We start from the raw sequence: 16,730 nt of genomic DNA, 5'->3' as shown, positions 1-16,730 counted from the left end.
GTAAACCAAGTGTTTTTTGAGGTTGAATGTGAGGGACAGGAGTTTGGACAAGGACTATCAAAAGCTCCCCAGGCCACCCACCCTGGCCCGCCGCTTCCAAAGGGTCTATTTAGTCTGAGTGGTTTCACTTCTAAGCCCTTCTGCCAAGCAGTGGGCCAGACTGAAGTTCTGAGCGCTCCTGACCGTCGCTGCCCCCTCATCCCTACTGCCTAAAGGAGGATGGTCTATTTGTCTATTTCCCCTCACACACCGCATCCCTTTGAGAAGCCATGCCGCCTCTTCCGGGTGCCCGGGGGGCCGGGCTGCTGCTTATAGCTGAGCACTGAGCCTCATCTGTCTCCAATGAGACAGATGAGGCTCAGCCTCAAAGGGGGGCTCCGATGGTGGTGTGTTTAACTTAGCTCCCCATGAGGCAGGTGCTTTGACACTTGGTAGAGCCAAGGGTCATGGTACATTCTAGAAATGTGGCACCACACCTTCCTTCCAGGAAAAGAAAGGCTGTTTGGGTAGAGTCGGTGTTGGATGAGGCAGAAGGGGGCTGGGTCGGTGTGTTCCAGAGCAAGTCTGTGAGGGGGCTTTGTCAGAAGAAGACCTATGTGACAATGTCCGGGCTCAGGAGCCCCCTCCCCAGTAAGCCAGCAAGTCTCTAAGACACCAGCTGTGGGCTGTGGGCCCAGCACTGCCCTGGGATGGGACGTTGCACTGGTGATCAATGTCTTAAAATAGTCCTGTAGATGTCTGTATTGTGTGGGCTACTATAAGAAATGACCCTAAGCTGGAGGCTTAAAACCATAAATATTTTATCTCTTTGTTCTGGAGGCTGAAGTTTGATATCCAGGTGCTGGAAGGGTCTGTCCCTCTTGAAGGCTCTGAGGAACGCTGCTCCTCTTCCCTCCCCCGGCTGCTGGCGGCTTCCGGGCTCCTTGGCTTGTGGCCGCACCATGCCTACCTGAGAGTCAGAAGCCTGTACCAACCCAGAGAGGCCACCGTGTTGCCATGGCCTCAGCGTGACTTGAGTTATCCATTCTCTATCTTTCCAGTGCTGAAGGCGAGTCCTCATGAGAAATCACCTGCCACCTGCCAGGGAGGGTGTAACAGAGGGCTGTACCTCCTTGAGTGCCCGAATTCACCATGAAAAGGCCTCTTATTGCTTAAATGGCATCTGTTGGCCAGAGGTGCAGACTCTTAGGTTGTAATGAGCCTTGTGACTTCACCTGATCCTATCCTGAGGCCTGGGGAGGGGCCAGGCAGCTGGGCCCATGGTTTACAGGGGAGAATGCTAAAGAGTCGAGACGGGACCAGACCTCTGGGCGCTCGGTACCGTGATGCTGCGTGGGGCTCGTCTTCTCTCCTCTTTCCTCTTGACTTGTTGAAATGCTGCCCTGATCATTTTCGGAGGCAGCAGCAACAGATCTCAAAGGGAGCCCGTGAGCTGTGCTTTGGCCCATGTTGTGTCTAAACCATTATTTGGAAAAGGATCCCAACGTTAAAATTAGGAAAATTTCAAGCCGGGCGTGGTGGCGCACGCTTGTAATCCCGCGCTTGGGAGGCTGAGACAGGAGGACCGCACAGGTTGGAAGCCAGCCTCAGCTACTTAGTGAGGCTCTCAGCAACTTAGTGAGACCCTGTTTCCAAACAAAATAGAAAATAGGTCTAGGAGTATAGCCCAGAGGTAGGAAGCCTCTGGGTTCCACCCCAGTACCAATAAAATAAAATAAAAATTGGGAAGATTTCACAGGTCCATGCACATTTCAAGCATGTGTCTTGGGAATCCAGATGTTAGAGATGCTGGCCCATCTTTCCTTGCACCTACGATCCCTAGTGGGGATGAGAACTTGTCCCCTTGAGACAGGGTACCCGGGCTCACCTGGCCTCCATGTCTCTACCTAGTCTTTATGGACACTTGAGCCTGTTTGTCAGGATGACACATCTGGATAACAGGTTTCTGATTGGCTGTCTCTTCATTTCCAAGAGGGGTTTCCTGGGCTTCAGGTGCACTCAGGACACCCCAGCTGGTAGCAGAGATCTTCCCCTTGTGTCATGGTTTGGAGATGTAAGCTTCCCAGGGGCAGCTCCTGCGGTCCTGCACACTCACCTAGCTGCAGAGGAAAGTGTTATTTTCTAAAAGAGCCAAGATGGTGCCGGCGAGGGATGTGGAGCAGCGCCTCAACGTTTCCATGAGGAACACTTTCCTGGGCCTGAAACCCTAGCCATAAAGATGTGTTTTGGATGAAAATTGGTCCTTTCCCACTCAAACCTGGGAATCTTTATTTCCAACCCTTTTGAAAGATCTCTTACTCTTGAAATACAAATATGTGCGGTTTGCGGCTCACTAGCCCTGTCCTGGGGTTTTGGATTTTGCTGCATGACATTTTTTCCAACCTCTAATTTTAAAGCCATCATCTCCTATATTTATTCCATGGGTAAGATTGGTATTTTCTCTCTCTCTCTCTTTTTCCTATGAGGAGAAGGTTACATAAAGGGGGACTTTGTCCACCACTCTAATAGAGTGCAGACAGAGGTGGGGTCTTGGCAGAATCCTCAGCTGGCCATCTCTTAAGTGGGCGAATTTATGTCAGCCAAGAAAAGGAAGTGGACATGATTTAATTAGAAGTTCACCACGGTTTCCTTTTTTTTTTTTTTTTTGGTGGTAATCTCTTCCTTAGTCCTGCTTCAAGTCTTGCCTGGCCTGCTCAGGTATTTTAATATTATCTGGATTGTTTTAAGGATCAAAAAACAGAGCTCCGGCCTGATATAATTATTCTCAGGGAAATTCTTGAAAATCAACTGTGCCATCTATTCATTTTCTTTTTTCAAGAAATATGAGACACTGTAAGTGTGAAGAGGTGGCCTCTAGGAAGCGCAGGCTTATACAGCATGTGGTTATTTGTTCTGTTCACACCGACCTATGCTGGCTTGTGCCACTTCTTATCTTATATTTCTTACTTTTTATTTTTTATTTTATTTTTGGTGGTACGGGTGAGTGGACTCAGGGCACATTCTACCTTCAAGCTACATGCCCAGTCTTTTTTAATTTTTTGTTTGGAAACAGGGTCTTGCTAGGTTGCTGAGGCTGTCCTTGAACTGGCAATCCTCCTGTCTCACTTCCTGTACGTCTGACATCACACCTGGCTCACTTCATGCATGTCTGAACTCTAACTCTGGTCAAGTCTATTCACCCAACCTCCCAGCTGGAGACTCTAAACTCGGCCTGGAGTACTCCCTCCTTCTCCTGCTTAGTATCCAGTAGCCACAACTCCCTGCCCATCATCCCAGCAGAACTATCCCGAGCTGCACCCCCCTCCCATCTCACTGCCAAAGCACACCTGGGTCCTCATGGTCTCTAGCCTGGCTCAGCTTCCTAACTGACCTGGCCGTCCTGTCTCTCCTTACCTGGTTCACTCCTCTCCAAGCTATCAGTTTTGGTCCCCAAAAAGTCACATCCAAGCCATGTGTGGTGGTGCACGCCTACAATCCTGATGCTTGAGAGGCTGAGGCAGGAAAGAAGGATGCAGGTTGGCGCCAGCCTTAGCAACTTAGTGAGAGCCTATTCCAAATAAAAAAATAAAAAAGGCTGGGAGTATAGCTCAAAGGCAGAGCACAGCTGGGCTCAATCCCTGGTAACACACACACACACACACACACACACACACACACACACACACACACTGAAACACTGCGCTCTGTATCTGGGATGGCGTCTCCCTGTCGCCTTTCTTTGGCAAACTCAGTCAAGACCCAGGTAGGTGGCACACCCCTTGGAGGCCTTCCTGGTCTCTGTCTAGCATTTCAAACAATGTATTGTGGTTTCCTTCTCTGAATCTTCTCCTAGACTATGGACACTTTGAAGACAAGAGTGAGTTCAGGCTTTTATTGCTCTGAAATTCTATTTCTTTCTTTCTTTCTTTCTTTCTTTCTTTCTTTCTTTCTTTCTTTCTTTCTCCTTTCTTTTTTCTTTCTTCTTTTCAGTACTGAGAATGGAACCCAGCGACATTCTAACTTGAGCTAACACCCCCCACCTTTTCTTTCTTCCTTTCTTTCTTTCATTTATTAATTTTCTTTCTTTCTTTCTTTCTTTCTTTCTTTCTTTCTTTCTTTCTTTCCTCTTTCTTTCTATTTTTTGGTTGTACTGGAGATGGAACCCAAGGGCCTTCTACCTGTGGTCTACACTCCCAGACCTATTTTATATTTTTTATTTGGAAACGAAACAGGGTCTCTTAAGCCAGCTGAGGCTGGCTTCGAACCTGTGTGATCCTCCTGTCTCAGCCTCCCAAGTGCAGGGATTACAGGAGTGCGCCACCACACCCATTTTATTCTTTATTTTGAAACAGGGTCTCACTAAGTTGCAGAGGGCCTTACTAAGTGGCTGAGGCTGGTGGCAAACCTGCGATCCTCCTGTCTCTGCTTCCCAAGGACTGGGATTACAGGCGTGCGCCACCGTGCCCGGCTGAATTTCTGCTTCTTAATATAGCCTGATCTGTGGAGGCTCTTCATTAATGTCTTTTGAACAGAATAATCACTACTAATATTTATTAAGTACTTGCCAGGCACCAGGTCATATTTCTAGTGTTTTTCACATTTTAATTTTCCTAACCACCTATTAGGTACAAATTCCACTTGCTGTTGAGAAAACAGGCACAGAGATATTGTGAGTTACTCAAGGTCACACAGCCTGGATTGAATTCAGGCTGCCTGAGCACAGAGCCTACTCCGCTGGATGAATCCTGATGTCATTCTGTTTTTCAGTAAACAAATGCCTCATTGGAAATGTCAAAGCCTCGCCTCGAGACAAGCAGAGTCACATTAACAACGTCTTCCCTCCCCTTCTTCCTCCTCCTTCTCTTCTTCCTCCTCCTTTCCTTCCCTTCCTTCCTTCCTTCCTTCCTTCCTTCCTTCCTTCCTTCCTTCCTTCCTTCCTTTCTTCCTCCCCTCATTGCTTGGAAGTCTTTTTAAGGATAGAAATAGATTTCACTCAAGTCCTCACGTGCAGGACTTTCTGTACATTTGTCTTGCAGGTTGGTACATGAATGGCCCAGGTAACTAGACTGGATTGCTACAATTTCCCAGGGAACACTAGTCAGAACGCAGAGATAATTGCCTCCTTCCTGGAAGGATTTGGGTGCAATTCATTTGTCTGAAATGTTCAGGTGTTCTCTTCCCCGGAGGCAGATCCTCTTGAAGGAAGTCTCTCCCTGGATCTTCCACCTGGCCCCTGGAGCCTGGGTCTAGCAAACACCAACAACTGTCGGCCTTGTCAACAGTGGGGCCACACGGAAGTAGCCAGGTGTACCTGAGAGAACAGATCTAGGCAAACTTTGCTCTTCCACCGAGATGGGCAGATGCTGTTGCCTCTCCTGTAATTCCGTCCCCCTGACTCATCCCAGGGATCCCCACCACTGCTTTGATGTGGTTCTGGGGGAGCTGATTCACCTCCTGGCTTTGGGGGCGGAGCCCAGGACCTTGGCCTGGCCAATTAGCACACGAATCAGGAGTAGGCCTGCAGCCATTGGTCAGAAGAGGGCAATGTGATCTAAGCTGACCCAATCTCAGGGCTTCTGCTGGGGATGCAGGACAGGGACACGCTTTACCTGACACTCTACCTGTACCTGGGGACCTGTTACAAATGCTCATTCTTAGGCCCTGCCTAGGTCCACTGAGTCAGAATCTCTGAACCTGGCCCCAGGAAGCATGAGGATGCTCGTGTTTGGGGATTACTTCTCCACATCCTTCATAAACTGTAAAACTACTGCAGCAGTGGGAACCTCACCTGCTCCCCTCCCCAAGTTGAAATGCACATGCCCCAAGGTCATCAGGGTGGAGCCCCTGCTGTTTCCCTGAGGACAGGACACATCCCGGAGGTCATAGAGCCAGTCAGAGCCACACAACACCCAGAGAGGGCCACCCTGGGCTCGCCCCCCAAGGCATGCTGGGAGAGGATGACTGCCAGTCTTCCGCGGGGCTGGCTGCTAGTCAGTCATTCGGCTGGCTCCTTCCAGGGTGATCCGAGCCCCAGTTCGGGTTTGCTACCCCAAGGCTCCATGCGTCTGGAGGGTAGGTGTTGGGGGGGGCACGGCTGGTGGCTGGCCAGAGTCGTGGCTCCAGTCTGAAAGTCCAGGCATACCTAAGTCGGCTCGTGGCTGCCCAATGCCATATTAGGCTGCCCCCTCTGAAGGGTGGAATCTCTGACTCATCCTCCCCTCCCCCGCTCTTCTCCCTCCTGCCAGTTTGGGCCAAGATTAGAATTCACTCAAATCTGTGGGTTCTAAGGTTTATGTGCTATTTCAGTTTGGCAACTGGCTCCTTCTTGTTCCAGACAAAGAAGCCCTTTCCTTGAGAGGGGCTTTGAAAGGCTGTTCTTGGCAACCCGGTGATTCTGTTCAACCCAAATTTAACACAGAGATTTCAACGCACTCCATCAGCCAGAAGCCAACTGGGATTCTCAGATACATCCTGGGCTTGATGGATGGCCAGCGAGGGCAGTATCTAATGAGGACAGTGACCACCACCACCACCTACCACTGAGTCCCTGTGAGCTTGCATGCATCTCTGTGACTTTTACTAACCCCACACAGGACCGCCAGGGAGGCAAACCTTCCCATTTTAGAGACCAGGAGACTGAGGTTCCACGAAGCCAGGTTCTGAGACCAGGGCATACAGCTGAGAGATGGTGTCAGGCCAGAGGCTCCAGCAGGGCCAGGATTGTGCCACCGTGGGAATCCTGGCCCTTGGGAAGGGGCAGAGGTGAGATGGCGGCAGGTGTTTGTTCCCCACACCTTTGCCTGGGATGCAGGGGATGACCAGTTAGGGCCCATTGGTGTGGGCAGCAGAATAGGAAGATTGCCATTGAAGAAGCAGCTAGAAGAATCAGAGAAGATAGAGGAGCTGGGGGGAATGTGGCGGGAGCCTGGGCTGGCCCTCAGTGAGTGGAAGTCTGTCTGTAGCACTGCCCTGGGGCAAGGGGCCTCCACCACTCCCTGCCTTGTGGTCTCTGCTCGGGATTCAGGCTCCAGGGGGCGGTGGGAACAGCTCTGCTGGGGTCAGGTGCGCTCGCCCAGGACAGGCATCCTGAGTGACGGCCCCATCAGACTGTGTCCAAATGAAAAGAGGCCATGTCTCGGAAAGAGATCAGGATACTGTAGCTTAAAGAAGGGGGTGTGCATGTTGGTACCCAGGCCTCCCATTTTTTGACTATGCAGAGTCTTTCCGTGTGTGTGTGTGTGTGTGTGTGTGTGTGTGTGTGTGTGTGTGTGGCATTGAGGATTAAACCCAGATGAACCCAGAAGCATTCTACCTCTGAGCCACAACCCATCCCTATTTTTTATTTTTTATCTGGCAACAGGGTCTCGCTCAATTGCTGAGGATCGCGCTAAATTGCTAAGATTGGCTTTGAATCTGGGATCCTCCTGTCTCAGCCTCCCCTAGTACTGGGATTACAGGCATGTGCCACCATGCCTGGCTCTACCTCCTCTTTTTAACATTTGACATCCAGAGATGCTCCCCAGTGTTAGTGGCCCAAAACATGATCTGTCAGGTCATTCTGAGATGGCGCGGGACAGCAGGCCAGTGTGATAGTGAGGCTGAGAAATGCAAACCCTACAGAGTTGTGGCTCCTCAGAACCCCCGCCTGGCTCAGGAGCCCAGCCCAGCTAACCTCAGCCTGGGCATCTGCAGGGCCAGCCAGGGTGGCGCTGGGGAGCCATTGATACCCACTAGGAACGCCTCCACGTCCCTACACTTGAAAGCCTACAAACAGATAATGAAAGGGGAGCTGGACAAACTCCTCTCCATGGCTGCCAGGAACCGCACCCAGGCTACAGACCCGCAGAGGAATCTAGGAGTCCTGGAGGTGATGCAAGCTGTGGCTCTGTGTTAGAGAGGGCAGCTGAGGCCAGAGATGGGAGGCAGTGTCTAAGGCTGTGCCACCAACTGATGGCCGAGGGGGCGGTGACCCGGGGTCCCTGGACACCCTGGCCTGTCCACTCACTGCTGCACTGTCCATCTTCCATGTAGCCCGCCAAACAGCATTTAAGCGCCTACTGTGTGCAGGCTCTCTGGGAACAGCAGGACTCATGAATCACTCGCTAACCTGAGGGAATTCATAGCTAATAGGGAAGAAATGAAGAGACAAAGGGGTGGAATAAAAGGCTGTGGGCGCGGGGTCCCACCTCAGGGACTCACGCAGGGTCCTCGCTCCTGCTTCAGAGGGATCCAAGCTTGCCCACGCCTGCACCTACGTCCTGAGAACAGGGTGGGAGTAGAAAAGAGTCGTACTAGAGGAGTTGAAAGACAGATGCTGAAAAAGAGGGCCGGAGGAAATCAAGATGTGTGTGTGTGTGTGTGTGTGTGTGTGTGTGTGTGTGTATGTGCATTTGTGTAGCTGTGTGCAGATGTGTGTGCACACAAGAGTGTGTATAGGAGTGTATATGCAGAAGTGTGTGCAGCTGCATGCATATACAGGTGCATGCATGTGCAAGTGTGTGTGCAGGAGCTTGCACGCAGGTGCGCCTATAGGTGTGTGCGCATGAATGTGTGTGGGGTGTGCATGCAGGAGTGTGTCCACAGGAGTGTGTGCAGGTGTGTCTCCTAAAGTATAGACACAGATGTGTGTGTGTGTGTGTGTGTGTGTGTGTGTGTGTGTCGCTTTGAGTGTGTTCTGTTCCTGGCCAAAGTTTTTGCGAATGAAGAGTTCACACATTCCCTGGCAACAGCCTTCCCACCTGGGCTTGGCACCCCTGCCGCCCGCAGCTCCATCACCTTCCTCCAAGCCCCCACGCAGGAGCCCTCCCCCCTGCTCGCCCCGCCCTGCTCAGGAACCTTTGCTCCCAGAAGCCCCCTCTGCAGCCAGAGAGCAAAGCTCACAGTGGCTCATCAGAGAGGCCCCTTTGCAAACACTTTGATACAATCCATCTGAAAAAAGAATGATTCCAATCTTAGTGCCTGTGCCTAATCTTTATGATAAAAAGGGAAAAGGAAAGAAAAGAAAGAAACCTAGCAACCTGCGGGGCTTGGTTGTTTAAAAAATGTGGTTATAATCCAAGAGACAGGCCTGGGAACTGCGCTGATTAGATAACCCTCAGGGGCCCGGGACCTGCTTCCCGGGGTTATCTGCAGGTCTCCAGCAAAGCCAGTGTTGACCTTTGGCAGTGAGCGTCCCCACCACAGAGAGCTGGCCGCTGTTATCTTGGGGATGTGCCTGTTGTGAAGGGCAGCATCAGCGAGGCAGGAGGGTGGGAGCCCCAGGAACTTGCTTCCTTCAAAGAATATGTTCTCGGAGCAGAATGGGGCTTTTTGCAAACCTGCCCCAATCTGATTCTCCTCCAGGGACTAAGAAATGCTTTTCGACATGTGCACGGAAAATGGCAACCATGGGGAATGAGTATAGACAGTCCAAGTGCTCACCGTTAGAAAGAAGTCCCAGTATGCAGTGCTGTCCCCAGAAAGAGAAAACGAGGGTTCGATGCAGAGGCCGCGAGGAGACAGCCTTTCCCTGTTAAACTGGGTGAAGAAGAAGGAAAGACGTATTTGGGTTCTTACGGTTTCTTCCAGATGTGAGATCCAGGATTAAAATTCTAACAGAACTTGAGAGAGAGGGGGGGGGGCTGAGCCAGGAGGATTGCAAGTTTGAGGCTAGCCTCAGCAACTTATTGATTGATTGATTGATTGATATTTTTTGTGGTACAGGAGATGGAACCCAGGGGCAGTGTACCTCTGAATTACACCTCCATCCCTATTTTTTAGTCTCTTTATTTTTGAAACAGGGTCTCCCTGAGTTGTGAAGGGCCTCGCCAAGTAGCTGAGGCTGTCCGCCAACTGTGATCCTCCGGTCTCCGCCTCCAGAATGCTGGGATTACAAGTGTGCGCCACCACACCTGGCTGGCCTCAGCAACCGAATGAGACCATTTCAAATACAAAATAAAAAGGCATGAGGGCATAGCTTAGTGGTAGAATGCTCCTGGGTTCAATCCCCAGCAACACACACACACACACACACACACACACACACACACACACACGCCTAGGGCCAATCTGCCAGGGGCCTCTTGTAGCTTGGGTCTCACAGGATCCAGTGTTCCACCTGGGTCACCGTGCAGGGAAGCTGTGCCCCTCTGTCCCCAGATGAGATGTCCTCTGGAGGTCTTTCCTCCTGACTTAGCTCCTCAGCACCTACAGCAGCATGAACTAGTGCCTGGAGGGATAATTTCAGTGGTGAGACGAGTCCCCGAGGGACTGTTTACTGATGACCGGCGTGTGGAGGAGGGGAGGCCTCTCCAGACGTCATCATGGGCTACTGTACTCTAGATCACCATGAAACAACAAGGGCGTCACTTTCCAGAGCTGGGAACCTGCCTGTGAGCTCTGGGGGCGGTGGACGGCTCTCTGTCCAGGTGACTTGGGGCTTCCTCTAGCTGGAGCTCAATAGGAAGGCGTTTGGTGGGGGTGGGACGCATCACAAGATAGGGCAACTGTTGGCTGATGGCCAACACAGGTAGATAGGCTTGGCTTTCTAGAATGTTCCCCCAGCAACTCAGTCCATCTGGGGAATGGAATCAGTTCCTGCCATCCTTGGGGATCTGCAGGCCAAGGGCTGGGGTGACTGTGGAGGTGCTGGCTCCTGGGCTCACACAGGTGTGAGGCTGCCACCCAAGAGTCAGGGCATCGAGCACCCAGGTACCTCTCCCTCCTCTCCCCAAGGGTGCCCTGGCATCATCACGCCTGAGCGCTGCGCACTGCGACCAGCTCTCTGTGTGGCGGTCCCCGGGTCTCTTCCCCCCAGTGTACATCTTCTTTCCTGGGCTCAAGAAATGTGCCTTGGCTCTGGAAGTTCCCCTCCATAGCCCAGTGAGCACACAGCCTCTCAGATAAAAACGTGCTCAGGAGACAATACGCGGTTGTTCTCAGACCGAGAGCCCGAGGGAGGGTTAGTGACGACAAGACGTGGGGGAGGTGTCCCAAGAGATTTTGTAAGGCTGTCCACATCCAGGGCGCAGGGCGGCCGGGTGCCATGCGGGCAGATGGGCACCGCCGTGACCCTCTCAGAGAATTTCTTTTCTTCTTCACTCAAACCTAATTGGCAATATTATAACTTTCAATTTAATCATTGACCTAAATGAGGGGTATTTTTATCTCAGCAGGAGCCTGGCCGGGCTACAAAAAGCAGCTGGGGTGCAGAGTGAGAGGGAAACTCTTATTAGAATATTTGTGCTGGCATGTGACACCACTTCTGGTCCAAGATAAGATAGAGACTTGCTCAAGCTATGTTTTCAAATCATAAAACCTCAAGTCTCCTGGTAGAGATAAGTTCTGGGTGGGTCGGCGCGGCGGCTGTGGGGAGATGACCGAGGGGACCAAGATTGGCAATCGTTGGTTGGGGTTTGCGAAGTTTCCTCCAGGTGTACAATGGACACCTCAGTATCTTGGATTCGTGAGCTGGGGTCAGGTTAACTATTACAAGAGAATAAAAGAGTATTTCTAACAAAACTCGCTGTTTATGAAGGCATCCGCTGTCCAGGCTGTTTCCCTTGGCAGGTCTCTTTGCGCCTGGAGCTCTTCTCCCCATTCCTGGGAGATCTGCTGTGGATTTGCTCCCTGCCCTGATGGACGATGTTAAATAAGCTGGCCCGTTTCCCACCATGAGATCGATGTCCCTCACTGCTGTGTCCATGCCGACCCAAAAGACTCGTCGGCGAAGTGGGTTACATGACAGTTCTTCTCCAACGTGGCTCCCTGTGCTAGGACTCGATGACCGGCTGCCCCAGACAGCCTTGTTCCCGTTGGCAGACAGTACAATCGCGCCATCTTTCTCTGGAGAAGCACCCAGCTGTAACCTATGTGCCTCGAGAAACTTCTTTTATAGCTCTGCCGGTATCTTTGATCTGGAGGATGTGATCATATTTTCTTTGAAGATATCAATGCTCTAGAAGGCACAGAGGAGGAGAAAGCGCTCTTAACTTCTCCGACCAAATTTAAAGCAAACAGTAATTATTTTGAATTCTTCCGTGATTCTCCCTATCTGCTGTCCACATCTGCTCTTCGAATGGGAGGATTCTGTAGCCATAAAGGGTCTCGGCAGCAGCGTCTGGGCAGGCTACCCTGTTTATCAAATGAGATGTTTTGTTCACAAAGGGGACATTTTCATTTGGTGTAATTGATAAGGAATGATATTTTTCAGGATCAGGGTATTCTCTGGATCGGGATAGTCTCAGGATCAGAGAATTTAATTTTTTTTTATAGTATTAGGGATTGAACCCAGGGGCATTCTACCTCTGAACTACACCCCCTAGCCCTATTTTTTAAAATTTATTTTGAAATAGGGTCCTACTAAGTTGCAGAGGGCCTCACAAGTTGCTGAGGCTGTCCTTGAGTCTGCTATCCTCCTGTCTCGGCCTCCCAAGTACTGGACTTATAAGCACGTGCCCTCCACACCTGGCTTCAATTTTTTTTTAATGAAAAATAACAACAACAACAACAACAAACAAACACAAGAAATCTTAGCCATCATTTAGTCAAGTGTATGCCAGGGTCAGTAGTCAGGATTCCTTGAGTGGCAGGTGTCCAGACCCTCCTCAAGAGAGTAGAGGGAGGACCCCAGAACTGAGAGGTGGGCTCTGCGGCTGGGCTGGCCGCTCTGTGGGTGGGCTGTAGGGCTGCACTGTTGGCGCTGCATCCAGAAAGAGAAAGGAGGATGTTTCTGGTTTGGAGAGTTTTTTTTTTTTTTTTAAACAGATTCAGGGGAAGGGTCCTGGTCTGGTCAACTTGGCGCATGTGCTCAGTGCAGCAGGTGAAGAGTGTGTGTAGGGCGCAGGGGTGGTCAGCACCCACCAGTCTCCCTCAGCAGCTCGCCTCCTGGGGATAAAAACGGGAGCCACACATCCATCTCCTGATGCACCGGGGAATGAGTCAGTCCACACGCCAAAATGCTCCTCCTTTTTCTGGGAAAAAAGACCCAAGAATGAAATATGCTGAAGCCTTTTCAACCAACTGGAGCCTTCCATCAACCAGAAGTCTGTTTCCCCTTCAATTGCAAGGAAAAGCAGAAGGAAGCCTCGGGGCTCATTCCAGTCTCACTCTTGGAGCATGTTCCGGGGGCCATATACACGTGGCTTCATGTCCCACTGCTTCCAAATGTCTTTTCTATGCCTTTTAAAAACTTGTGATTAAATATACATAGCAAGCTGGGTGCATGCTTTTAATTCTAGGACTCTGGAGACTGACACAGGAGGATCAAAGGTTTGAGGCCAGCCTTAGCAACTTAGCAAGATTCTATTTCAAAATAAAAAATAAAAGGGCTGGGGTGTAGCTCTGAGGAAGAATGCCTCTCGGTACAATCTCCAGTAACACACACACACACACACACACACACACACACACACACACACACACAGCACACCATCTACACTACTATTTTAACAACTATTCTTAAAGGTACAGTGCAGTGGCATTAATACATTCACACCATTGTGTTGTGATCCCAGAATGTTTCCTTCATCCTGAACGTAAGCGCCTGTCCTCATTAAACGGCAATGCCTCCTTCCTTCCTCCAGTCCCTGGCGGCCGCCGTTCTACTGTCCATCTCGGGGCTTGCTCATGCTGAGCACCTCCCAGAAGTGCACTCAGGTGTGTGTTCTTTTGCCTCTGCCTTAATTTGCTTGGCACACCGTTTTTAAGGTTCCCCCTGTGGTGGCACAGGCAGGGATTTTGTTCCTGGGCTGGTTTGGGGCTGGAGTTTCCCCCAGAGGCTCACGTGCTGAAGACCTGGTTCCCCACTGCGGCGGTGCTGGGAAGGGGACCAGATCAGGGGGTTAATCCAGTGATGGAATCCTCGTTGGCTGACATTACCGGGAGCCTGTGGAAGCTGTGGGGTCTAGCTGGAGGACATGGGTCCCTGGGGGCCTGACCTAGAGGGTATCTTGTTCCAGGACCCTTCCTCTGTCTCTCCCCCTCTCTGCTTTCCAGCAGTCACGAGCCGAGCAGCTTCCCTCAACCACACCCTTCTGCAGGGCTGCCCAGTCTTGCCTCAGGCCCAAACAATGGACCTGGCTGACCGTGGACTAAACCTTAGAAACTGGAAGCCCAAACAAGTCTGTTCTCCTATAAGCTGTTTTCTTAGCTATACCACCACGGTGACAAAAAAAACTAACGAACATAACTCCTTTTTATGTGCAAATACTATCCCCTTGTGTGGCTACATCACATTTTGCTTAGCCACACGTTTGTCCTGGACACTTGGGTTGCTTCCACATTTGGCTCGTGTGATCAGTGCTGCTGTGGACACGGATGTGCACCAAAAGTGTCTTGGCAGTGCTGAATAAATATTTATCTTATTATATTAAGCACAGCACTGACATGTTCCCGCTAACTATACAGAAAAGATTCAGCTGCCCATCACAACGGTGCCGCTGTGGGGTCACAGAGAAAGTCTGGGCTCCAGAGTCCTACAGTCCTGCTTTAACGCTGGGTTTTTTATTTCCTCCTAAGGTGCTGGGAAACATTGTTTAGCTATCTGAGTTTTAGGCTTAGTTTCCTCATCTGACAAGTGCATGTGATTGACATTTCTGGTCTGCTTTGAAAATCTGGCGCTCCCCAAATTCACTTAATAATAAGACCATTATCTCACAGGGAGTTAGAAAACACAGATTTTAGAGCCCCACTCCCAGAGTTGTAACTTAGAGTATTTAGGAAAGAGACCTGGAAATGTACATCTTCACCAACACTGTGAAGAGGTGCAGATGAGCTGGGTTCAAAGTTCATCACTGAAATGAGACCAGGAAGCCAACTCCACAGCTGGAATCTGATACATGAGGTATACGAGTCTGATAAATGTGGGTCCTTCTCTATTCCTGTTCTCCTTCCTTCTTTCCTTCCTTATTTCCTTCCTTCCTTCCTTGCTCAGGAAATGGCACCCAGGGGCATTCCACCTCTGAGTTACACCCCCATCCTGATTTTATTTTATTTTGAAACAGAGCCTCACTAAGTTGCTGGGAATCGCTAAGTTGCTGAGGCTGGCCTCAAACCTTCTATCCTCTTGTCTCTGCCTTCATTCTAAATAACTAATCCATGGTCTCTGGCTGTAAAGGGTGCTGGCAACTTGGGCTATAAAAAAGTCACTTTAGCCGGGCGTGGTGGCGCACGCTTGTAATCCTAGCACTTGGGAGGCTGAGACAGGAGGATCATCGCACAGGTTCGAAGCCAGCCTCAGCTACTTAGTGAGGCTCTCAGCAACTTAGTGAGACTCTGTTTCCAAATAAAGTATAAAATAGGTCTGGGAGTATAGCCCGGAGGTAGAAAAGGCCCTGGATTCCACCCTCGGTACCACACACACGCACAACAGTCACTTTATCATCATTGGTTTTGCATTTGGTTTCAACCGCAGTGCAAACCTGCTGGGGAGGGGGTGGGGCGGGGGAGGCAGAAGGCACCTGTTGTAATCAAGAGAGAACTCTGTGGAGACAATCAGACAACCCTGAGACTTCAGTGCAGAGAAGAAACGGGTGCATTTATATCAAACAAACCACACTGGTGTTTGTTTCTTTTTCTTCTCCCCCGCCCCATATTATAAAAGAAGTGGACAGAGGGAATATTGTAGATGTGATTTGTTCCAGGCTTGAAGAAAGCGTCGCTGTGCCTTATGAAATCCCATAAAGAAGAAATGCAATTCAAATTGGCTCGGAGACGAGAGCTGTCAAATAGATTGAAAGCTGGATTGTAAACCAAGACGAATGAGAGCCTGCAATGTGCCCAGAGTGAGGGTGGATTCCAAGAGAAGGTCTGCAAGGTCTTACAGGGGAGATAAACAGCCTATTAATTAAGGCAGCAGATGGGAGTCAATTGGGAGATGCCTCAGATTCCAGGGACAGAAAGAGAAACGAAAGCTCGGGAGCTGGCTTGGCTGGTTAGAAACCTCAGCGCGAAATCAATGACAGGAAAATAATCGGAGCTGCAGGTAGCCTTGGAAGCCAGCAGTGTTTGGAACACCGTGGGGGTAGAAAGAGACAAGAATGTCAGCGGAATGGTGAAAGAGCTACCGGAAAAGTGGTCCACGATGGTCTTGGGGCCCAGAGGGCTGGCTGGGGCACCTGCGCCGAACTGAAGGCAGCACATTCCTGGGGAGCTCTCCCCCCTCCAGTGCAAATTTGCAGGCAAGGTAGCTGTCTGCGTAGTAGAAGGGACTAAATTGGGTGTAAATTGAAGATATAAATTAGCACAGGAGTAAAGCCAGGGAGCTGAGATAATCAGAGTGATTTGGCCGGAGCTGGAAGGCGGAATGGAGCTCAGGTTGGGAGGTACTGCTGTTGCTGCCACTTGACTGGGGATAGTTACTTGGCCTTCTGGGCCTCAGCTTCCCCTCCACCAGTGAAACAAGACACGATGTCTTACCTTTGTGGATACTGTAAGTGTGGATGAGATTTGCATGTGAGCGCCTGCTAAACACGCGCAGACGCTCCTCACCCCCAGTGTCTGCATAATGCTCTGGATCAGCACAGACATGGGAGGTGGTGGGGAGGGGCGTTTCGGAAGCTTTGTGTAAAGTGACGCACCAAGCAGTGTCCCCTTTATTTTTTACGCAAAGAAGTGGTCTGTGCCCTCTTGATACAGCGGGGGACCCACTTGACGTAGGTGTGAGTCCAAAGCCATCATGTAGGGTGAAGGCTATTCTTGAGAAGCCCTGAACTTGCCTCTAGAATATAGTCCTGTGCCATCACTCAAAAAGTTCTTTAGAATCAGTCTTCCCT

This window comes from Muscardinus avellanarius (genome assembly GCF_963383645.1).
Source record: "Muscardinus avellanarius genome assembly, chromosome: 4".
Classification (NCBI taxonomy): domain Eukaryota; kingdom Metazoa; phylum Chordata; class Mammalia; order Rodentia; family Gliridae; genus Muscardinus; species Muscardinus avellanarius.
This window is presented reverse-complemented; position numbering follows the sequence as displayed.